This window comes from Gossypium arboreum, chromosome 6 (genome assembly GCF_025698485.1).
Source record: "Gossypium arboreum isolate Shixiya-1 chromosome 6, ASM2569848v2, whole genome shotgun sequence".
Classification (NCBI taxonomy): domain Eukaryota; kingdom Viridiplantae; phylum Streptophyta; class Magnoliopsida; order Malvales; family Malvaceae; genus Gossypium; species Gossypium arboreum.
Window position 1 is genome coordinate 28,822,055 of NC_069075.1, and position 11,368 is coordinate 28,833,422.

The following is an 11,368-nucleotide window of genomic DNA, read 5'->3' on the forward strand; positions in this document are numbered from 1 at the left end:
TGCTTCGCATGCTCACTCTCATCACACGAATTAATCAATATGTCGTCGATAAAGACCACCACGAACTTATCCAAGTACTGCCGAAAAATGTGGTTCATCAAATCCATAAATACTGTCGGAGCATTAATCAAACCAAAACGCATGACAAGGAATACATAATATTGTATCTTGTCTAAAACGCAGTCTTCGGTACATCTTACTCTTTCACCCTTAGCTGGTAGTATCCTAACCTCAAGTCAATCTTGGAAATACAGTGGCTCCCTTTAACTGATCAAACAGGTCATCAATCATTGGCAAAGGATTCTTGTTCTTCACTGTTACCTTATTAAGCTATCTATAGTCGATGCATAACCTCATAGACCCATCTTTCTTTTTTACAAAGAGCACCAGAGCACCCTATAGGGAAAAGCTCAGTCTCGCAAAGCCCTTGTCAGTTAACTCTTATAGTTGAGCTTTCAACTCCTTTAACTCCATAAGAGCCATCCTACGGAGCAATCGAGATGGGTGTCGTACCGGCGACCAACTCGATTCCAAACTCAATTTCCCTCACTAGAGGTAATCCAGGTAATTCCTCCAGAAACACGTCTGTAAACTCACAAACCACTGGTACCAATTCTATCTTCAATTCAGACACTTCAGTATTAAGCACAAAAGCGAAATAAGCCTCATATCCTTTCCTCAAATATTTCTCAGCAGTCAAATACCGTATTATCAAGGGTAAATTATCCGACTCATCTGGTCCAACCTGAACAATATTCCTGTCTTCACATTTCAACTCAATAACTTTTCTCCCACAATCCACTACAACACTATGAGAAGTCAACCAATCCATCCCAAGGATTACATAAAATTCATTAAACGGCAATAACATCAAGGTAGCCGGAAAATAATGACCTCTAATTTTCAAAGGACAATTTCTACATACTTGGTCCACTAGCACATGTCTGCCTAAAAGGTCAGACACTTTTATTACAAACTCAGTGGACTCTACTATCATGCTCATATGAGATATCAACTCCATACAAATATAAGAGTGGGTAGACCCCGGGTCAATTAAAACAACAACAGATATTTCATGAATTGGAAAGGTACCCGTGATCACGTCAGGATACTTTGCCTCTTCACGGGCACGAATAGCATAAGTCCTTGCAGGCGCTCTATCCTTAGGCCTTACTGCAGCATCTTTTGGCGCACCTCTGCTAACGGCCCCACTTCCGAGGTTCTTTTGTAATCTACCCCTCAAAGGAATACTATTTGTTTTCGTTTCTTGCTTTTTCTCTCACTCTTCCATTTTAGGACAATCTCGGATGAAATGTTCTAATGATACACACTTAAAACAACCCCTTTCATTCCCCCAGAACTCGCTGAAGTGACGCCTACCACATTGTGAACATTCTAGCCTATTTGGCCGTACACTACCAATGCTCGCGACAGAAGTGGTCTAGGCTCTAGAAGTGGTGTTCTGCCGGTTCTTGTTTCTATTCGAAAACCCCACTAAGCATTCGATCGAGTAGTGAATTCCTTCGATCTCTTAGATGAGGACTGATGTGACTTCCCCATTTGTCTCTTCTTTGAATCTCGCAACTCAAAAGTCGCTTTCCTCCTCTCTTTTACCAGCTCCTCTACCTTGCATGCTCGCTCAACGAGTACTACAAATTCTCTTAGTTCTAGGATGCCAACAAATACTCGGATATCTTCATTAAGACCATCCTCGAACCTCTTACACATAGTGGCTTCTGAAGACACACATTCCTGCGCATACTTATTGAGCCTCACAAATTCACGTTCATATTCTGTCATCGACATTCGGCCTTGTTTTAGCTCTAGAAATTCCTTCCTCTTTTGATCTATGAACCTTTGGCTAATATACTTTTTCCGAAACTCTTCTTGGAAAAATTCCCAAGTTACTCTATCTCTCGGTACCACAGACACGAGCGTGTTCCACCACTAGTAAGCCGAATCTCTCAAAAGTGATACTGTACACCTCATGCCCTCCTCAGGCGTGCGTGTTAGTTTATCAAATACCCTGATGGTATTTTCCAGCCAAAACTCTACTTTCTCCAAGTCGTCATCTATGTTAGCCCAGAATTCTTCAGCCCTTTTCTTCCTAATCTTATCTACTAGAGGCTTCTCTCTTCTGATCAAGTCCGCGCCTTACGAAGCTATCGGGGCATACTGAGGAATCGAAGGAGGTGGGGGAGGTGGAGTGTTCAGATTCGCACGAACAAAACGTGTACCAAGTGTCCATCATTCGGAGATAGGCTTCTCTAGCCCCTCCATCTTGGCCCATAGTCACGGGCTCACTCTCAACTGGTACGGTCCCTACAGCGAGAGCCGACGCGTTACTTTTTACGTCACCCACCATGGCTCTATCAAGATCCATTTACTATATAGAAAATACAATTTATAATCATCAGAAGTCGTCACACTATCAATATATAGTTATGGCCTATATAGTTAGACCCGTACTCTCGATAGGTTTGTCCTAGAACCGACTAAACTATAGCTTTGATACCACTAAATGTAACACCCCATACCCGTATCCTATGCTGGGACGGAGTACAAGGCGTTACCTAACTTAAACTCGTGCTTACTACCAATTCCGAGTCTCTAAGACTTAGACAAATTTAAAAATTTCTCAAGTTTATCAACACGTCCTTAATATGGGCCTACGAGACCCAAAGTAGCCATCCAAAATCATTAGAAAACAACTCGGGTTCTTTAGTTAACTTTAGAAAAATGACACTTGGCACAAGGCCACATGCCCGTGTAGAAGGGGCAATACGCCCGTGTGATCAATTTGACATGGTCGTGTGGTTGGCCCGTGTGGCTCACACGGCCTAGGAAATACAGGGACACGTCCATGTCCGACACCCATGTGGAATTAATTCTAAATGCACACCTAAAGGGGTTTTCACACGGCTTGGCACACGTCCGTATCCATGGCCAGTGTCCTTCACACGGCCATGACACGCCCGTGTCCTAGCCCATGTGAAAAAACCTGGACATTCTGTTTCTGACATCACCAATTCTTAGGGGTCACACGGCCAAGGCACATGCCCATGTGCTAGGCCGTATCCTTCACATAGTTGAGATACACGGTCGTGTCTCGCACGTGTGTTTACTATCATGCATACTGACTTAAAATTTTTACATGTAGGGGACACATGGCCGAACCACATCCCAAAAGGCGTGTGTCTACCCGTGTGGACAATATAAGGCTATTTACCAAGCCTCTTTGTCACCCTTATACACACAACCTACACATGAACAACCAGAACCAATACGAGGCTATCTCATGCATCCAAATCAGTCACAATAAACAACATTCCATTAGTGCATTTTGCGCATCCATGAAAATAACATCTTTACCTATAAATCAAAATGAATAATAGCCATTATTCAAGGCTTAACACAAAATCAAAGGTTTGCAATCCAAGCCAAATACATTTGACCAACTCTCAATGACACAAAACACAAGTCTAGTTCCCTATACATGCCATACTCAAAAATATAAATCAAACTATACCGACAGCTTCGATTGATAGTGTGATTGATATCTCTGACTTCCGTTGGTCCTTGAGCTAGATAGGCGACACTATAAGAAAATAGAAAAGGAGAGGGAGTAAGCACAAAGCTTAGTAAGTTGCACATAAATAAATATACCACATATCTTTACCATTCATCAACAAGTATCATAATACACAAGTGGCATAAGCATAACTTACTCATCAATATTCATTACACCTCATATAGCTTATATTGGGTTCACATTTCATGCATACCATATAGGTACCTGTACCACTCACAACACGGTTATACTTTCATAGTTAACTTGAAATCGTAACTTCCATCGTTGAACCATTTGGAGCACTATCAGGTATTCATTAAGCCTCAAACATGGGGTGAGATGCCGATGCCATGTCCTAGACATGGTCTTACATAGGCTCTAGCATAATGCCGATGCCATGTCCCAGACATGGTCTTACACTGACACATCTCGTAGTCGATGCATGTCCCAGACATGTCTTACACTGACTTACGTCTCGAGGCCAATGCATGTTGCAGACATGTCTTACACTAGCACTCGTCTCAATGCTGATGCCATGTCCCAGACATGGTCTTACACTGGCTCTCACAATGTGGCCGATACATGCCCCAGACATGTCTTACACTAGCTCACAATAGCCAATATACTATGGCATGAATATTTGATTTATTTCCTAGGTTCAAACGGGAACTCTACTATCTCTATTTTCGTCTTGCTTTCTCAATTCCACAACCAAGCAATTCATGTTATATTCAGTTCAAGTATAATTCAACACATAGATTAATATTGTAGTTGTACTATTTACATACAACTTACCTTGGATTTCAAAATGTGGCGACTAGTCGATTTAGTTGATTTGCTTGGTTTTCCCCCGGTCTAGATTCGGATTCAGTATTTCTTGATCTATACTAAAAAAAATTCACAAATTTAATCACTTTATCGATCTAGGTATTCAATAACCTATATTTGGGCAAAATAACCTTTTGCCCTTAGACTTTTACAATATGACCATTTTACCCCTAGGTCCGAAAATTGATTTTTATCGAATTTCTTCACATTTTAAGCCTAGTCGAACCCTTTCTACTCTTATAGAAACTCCAAATTCCCACTATTTTACACACTTATCATCTATTTTACAACTTCTGCAAAATAGTCCTTTCAGATGTTTTCATGCTAACACCTTTCACAAAAGTTGGTTATAAGACAACCAAGACTCATTTTCTTCCATAAAAGCTCAGCAAATATTACAAATCCTTTCATTGCAAAACCCTAAATTCTTAATTATTTTGCAAAATAGTACCCTCATTTGAAAGCTCATGCTTCAAGGGTCTCAAATGTACAAAAATATTCGAGAAAAACCATAAAAATCATTTACTTGTGAAGGCTTAAAGTTGCTAAAATTTCAAGCTCTTAAAACATCATTTTTTGCTAAAAATTTTGGTTAAGAAGGAAGAATAAAAGAAAAAAAATGATAGTTAGGCTTAGGGCATTATAATATCATGCATTATGTCACCAACTTACCTAATGTTGACTTTTCAACATTTTTACCTCCCATGGCTAGCCAAACTATCACAATAGGGTCTAATTGCCCTTTAAAGACCTCCAATTTTTATTTTCTAGCTATTTGACATTTAACTATCAAAATAGGACTTTTGAATTTTATGCTATTTAGTCCTTTCTGGAAATTGTGCTCACAACCATCAAAATTACTTCACCAAATTTTTCATGTACTAATATAAACATGCAATGACTCTAAAATAATAACAAAATAATTTATTCGATTTTGGATTTATGGTCCCGAGACCACTATTCTGACTAGGCCCTATATCGAGCTGTTACACATACTCATTTGGCTTTGTCTATTATGATATCATTTATACTTTTATACCATGGTTACCATCATACCAAAAGATTTCAACTTAATCATCAAACATTCATATTCAAGGCTAACTCATAACTTTATAACATACCAACATATTTCACATGCGTAGAATAACATGCTTCTCTAAGACATTGCACACCATATCAAGTCACATACTCACGTCACATGAAACTTTTAAGCTTGTGCATGCACATATAATAGGGTACAACCCAACAATAATATAAGCCACATCTCATGGCTATATACAATTGAATTATTATAAGCCAATACATTTGGCCAAATCATGAAACACATATATCAAAAGACTAAGCCTTTATACATGCCATTCACTTGAAAACCCTTAAGGTTTATTAATACCCCAAATTGATAATTTGATAGTGTGATGCTACCTCCGACGATCTCCAACCCCAAGCTAACTTGGAAACACTAAAGAAATGGAAAGGAGGGAGTAAGCTTTATAGTTTAGTAGCCCATATGAAAATAATAAGCAATATGTCAACATGCTTCTCAAGGTAATCCAATCATAATTACACTTTTACTTATGTTCTGGTCAAGTTGTTTTCTCGAGTCATAGTTACTAAATTATTTATATCTTGAGCTATAGAACTCCAAATTAAGATCCGCTAATTTTCCCTAAAACACAGACTCATATATATTCTTACCATAAAATTTTTAGAATTTTTTGTCGAACCAATAAGTACATTTTATTCTTCAAAGTCTCCCCTATTTTTCTATCCGGCAGTTCCCACCCCTCTTCACTAAAACTTAATTAACTCCTCATACGGAATTCAGATGATGTTTCCGTTTGTTTCTTTTGAAAAATATACTTATTAAGGATTTTAATCATATAAATTATAACCCATAAGTATTTTTTTACAATTTTTAATGATTTTCCAAAATCAGAACAGGGGATTCTAAAATCATCCTGACTCTATCTCACAAAACTTCAAATATATCATAATATGAGATTCTTTTGCTTAAACTGTTTCCTTTATATGAAGATAGACTCAATAAGCTTTAATTTAATCTTTTATTCAACCTTAAACTCAATTTCCAAAATTTTTTATGGATTTTCAAATTCGGACTACTGCTACTGTCCAAAACTGTTTTAGTGCAATACAATGATAACTATCATAAAATCGTTTCCAACTAATCATGAACTCACCATTTCAGGGATCCCATACTCATTTACACAATAGAGCTCAATATAAAACTCGTTATTTCTCATGGGCATACTTAGCCATACATTCCATCGATTATTCATTGAATCACTAAATTCCCGATGGATATTTCATCATTTAGTACGCTCTAGATGTATAATTTACTGACCGTCAATTCATATTCAGTAGTACCCTTTCAGTACACTCTCGAGCCACATCTTTTACAGCAGAATTATCAGTCCAGGCTAAATTCTAGTTGTGCCATGTACTATAAGGGTTTTGTCGGATTACCAATCCAGGCTAAATCCTAATTGAAACATATGATCGATAGGCTCGTTTTACACTGAGATCAATGGATTACCCGTCTGGGCTAAATCCTTTCTGCAACACATGCAGGATCCCATTTCACGTGATAAATAACTTATCCATTGGAAGTCAGTATTCGAATGGATTATAACTCCTTTCACTCAATTTCGGGATTATGGACATTTTCATACACTTCAATGTGTACATTGCACATTCAATAAACACAACAATAAAATCAACACATTTTCATGTTTATTTAAGCATTAAACATATAATAAAAATAACATGTTGCATTATTTTCATACAAACTTACCTCGATACCAAAAATGGTGAAAAAGACCTAATCGTCAAATATTTGTTTTTTCCCCCGTTCTAGGCCCGAATCTTGTTTTTATTGATCTAAAATATCACATTTAGCTCACTTATTAGTCACATTATTCATTATGACCCAAAAATCATATTATGGCAAAATTATGTTTTTGCCTCTAAACTTTATCATATTTATACTTTTGCCCCTAGGCTAATAAAATGAAATTTATTCAATTTATTTGTACTTTAAGCCTAGCCGAATCATTTTCATAACTATATCAGCCTACAATTTCCACTAAATCATACTTTTATGACAAATTTTATAACTTTTACAAATTAGTCCTTTTTAGCATTTTCACCGAAAACTACTTAGTAAAAGTCGTTTAACACACAACAGATATTCATATTCCTCCCTTAAACATCAAAATGCAGACATGTAGCACATGGGTAAATTTTTAAACATCAACCCTAGCTCAAATAATTTGTAGAAATAGCTAGATCTTGTTACAAGGATTTCAAAAACGTAAAAATCATTAAAATTGGGCAACAACGGATTTACAATTGAGCTTGGAAGCTTGAAAAACCATAGCAATTGTTTCTCCATGCAATTTTCTGCCATAGCTTAAAGATGGACAAAAACTGGCTTTTAAATTTGTTTTTAATTCATTTTAATTACTAAATGACCAAAATACCCCTAACTTAAAAATATTCTATGTCACCTATTTCATATCCATTTTTGTCCATAAAATTAACCAATGGTCTAATTATCATATAAGGACCTTCAATATAAAATTTCATAGTAATTAGACACCTCTAGCTTCTAGAACTCAAGTTTTACACTTTTTACAATTTAGTCCTTTTGACCAAATTGAGTGCCCAAATGTCAAAAGTTTCGAAAGAAATTTTCACAAAATTATACTGTGAGATTTTAGACCATAAAAATATAATAAAAATAAATTTTATTATGTCAAATTTGTGGTTTCGAAATTACTGTTCTGACCAAACCCTAAATTAGGATGTTACATAAGTGGTTTTAAATACATTACTTGTAATTTTTATATTTTTGAGGTCTCGAGAAATTGATTTATTTAACCCGTGTTAATTTTCAAAACTATTAAAGTTGATAAATATTTTCATTTTTGAATCTTGAAGCTTTTGGTGTGGTTAGAATTAAAGCATAGATATGAAAATGGACTAGTTTGTAAATTTAAATTTTTAGTTTTTAACATACAGACTAAAATGTAAATATTTTGAAATTGGTATGAAATTTCTATAATTATGGATAGTAGTGGGCTATAGGAGGATGAACTTGAGATCGTTTTTGAAATCGAGGATCAAATTTGAAAGTTATAACTATTTTTATTTTAGGGACTAAATTGAATAAAATGTAAAACTTTAGGGACATCTAAATAATGAATGTCGAAACCATCTTTTTTTCAAAATTTTAAATGTAATAAAAAGGGGGAATCAACTTTTTGAAAATAAAACATGGAGTTGCCACCGATCTTTTGTTTTGGTGTGATCGGATCACCTAAGAATTTGGTTATTTTAATAAAACATTTTTGGTTTACTAAAACAACGATTTTGGTCTACGAATTTTTGAGAAAACGGGTTCGAGAGTCGGTTACGCATGAGGAAGGATTAGCACCCTCACTACACCCAAAATTGGTACCAAATCGAACCTTTTGTAAAATGTTATTGAAATGTGGTTCCTTTTCGATAACACTTGAATAACCCGAGTTGATTGCCAAAAATCTTCTCGTTTCGACGTCCAAAAGTTTATAATTCGAAAATCACAAAAGGATACTCAACTATTTGGTCCAACAAAAAATCGAAACCCAGCACAGTAGGGCACGATTCCTCGAATTTCCAAACATTGAACATTGTTTCGTCTTAGGAAATACGAGTGAAATTTCGAAGGAATCTTCGATTGTTTTGAACAACTGAAAAAGTGCAACCCAGCACGATAGGGCTCGATTCTCAAATCGCCAAACATCGAACATGGCCTTCGTTTTGAAAGGTTTTTAATAAACATGAATGAAAACCTAAAGGAATATTCGATTGTTTTGAACAAACGAGAAATCACAACCCAGCACGATAGGGCATGATTCCCGAATTATTAAACACCGAGTATTACCTTCGTTTTAAAGGATTTTTAGAAGACCTGAGTGAATTTTGAAGGGATATTTGATTATTTTAAGCAATCGAGAAATTGCAACCCAACACGTTAGGACACGATTCCACAAATTTCCAAATATCGCACATCACCTTCGTTTAAGGGATTTTAAAAGACATAAGTGAAATTTTGAAGTGATATTCGATTATTTTGAGCAAACGCGAAATTGCAACCCAAAGACGTTAGGGCACGATTCATGAATTGCCAAATATCAAATCTCGCCTTCGTTTTAAAGAATTTTTGAATGAATGATTATAAAACTAGCTTAAAACGTATTAATTTTATTTGAAATAAGACGAAATTAATCAGAAAATTTGGGTTTTAGAGAACCACCTTTCAAAAATCAAGTGAAAAACGATGATATGGGGCAATATGTGTATGAGATACAATCGATTAATGAACCTAAAAAGAAATTAAATATAACTAACCTAAGGAACATAATCCGATTACAATCGCGCATGGAGAATAATTGATGTGATAACATATAAAAATGAGCAAGCACGATGTAGCAAATATACAAGAAATATCGTGAAGATAATTAACACATGGGATACCAAACGGTAGAGGATCAACACGACACAAGAATAATGGACTAAAAATGATGGACTAACAATCAAATAATATATGCTAGAGTTTGAAATAATTTATAAAAGAAAAATTAAGAATATATATATACGTATGAGTGAATTTTGAAGCAATTATATACAAAAATAACATAGAATTAAAATATAAATTATATAAAAAGATTGATTTTATCATAAATTATATATATATGTATATAAATAAACTAGAAATAATAGCTTGCAAAAATACCATAGAAACGTACTCAAGATTGAATTATTTTTATTATAAATTATGATGGACTTAAAAGCATACTTATGTATAAAGAAGCCTATGTATATAAAATGTAGGTTCAATAATGTTGTAAATCAAAAACATGTACTAACGTAAATGAATATAAAATAACTTAAATTTTATGTAAAACATATATACAAAGCATATTTAAATAGCAAAAATATATTAAAATACATGGATTTAATAATATATAGATCAAAGGTAGGTATCGATAAATGTATATACGCTTGCATAACGATGATTTAAAAGATATATTATAAGAATTATGTAATATAATATAAGAATATGTTTAAAGGAAATTATATGTATATAAAATAATATAAAATTAATAATATGCATGAAATAAAAATAACTTTGTTATAAAATATATGGGTTTAGTAATGTATAGATTAAATGCGGGTGTCCACAAATGTATATACATATAATGATAATAGCTAAAAAATATTACATAGGGTTACATAATAAAATACAAGAATAAATTTAAAAGAAATTATGTGTATAAAATGAACTTGAACTTTATTATAAAGCATATATATATGTAATAATAATATATACAAGGATATTTACGAAGCATTATGCAAAATGTTGTAATAATATGGCATAAAAAGAGCAAACAATACAAAATAAAAGCATTAAAATAACCTAAAATATAAAATGTAAAACAAAGATAAAAATGTCGAATGTGCCTTTAAAACAAAAATGAATCATAAAATGAAAAATAAAAATAAAAGGGACTTAATTAAAATAGAATTAAAAAGAGGGACAAATTATAAAAGGAAATGAACTATTAAAATAAAAGGGATCTAATTAAAATACAATTAAAATGAATGAGCTAATTTATAAATAAAATAATCAAAAAGACGACTAAAGTGCTAAACGCACAAATGCGTAAGGGTTCAAACTGAAATAATCCAGTTCTAAAATCTGCGCTGGCTTGAGCTAAAATGTAACCACACACAAATTGCGGGATAATTTAAAAAAAGGAATACAAATATAGGCTGATTAAAATGCGGCACAAAAGGGGAAGGGTTTATCACGCAATTAACCCATTTGACGAGCAAAAGCACGAGTTCGGGTCTGGAAGCGGTTTGACACGCGGATCTCTTCCCCTGGAACGTCACCGTTTCATT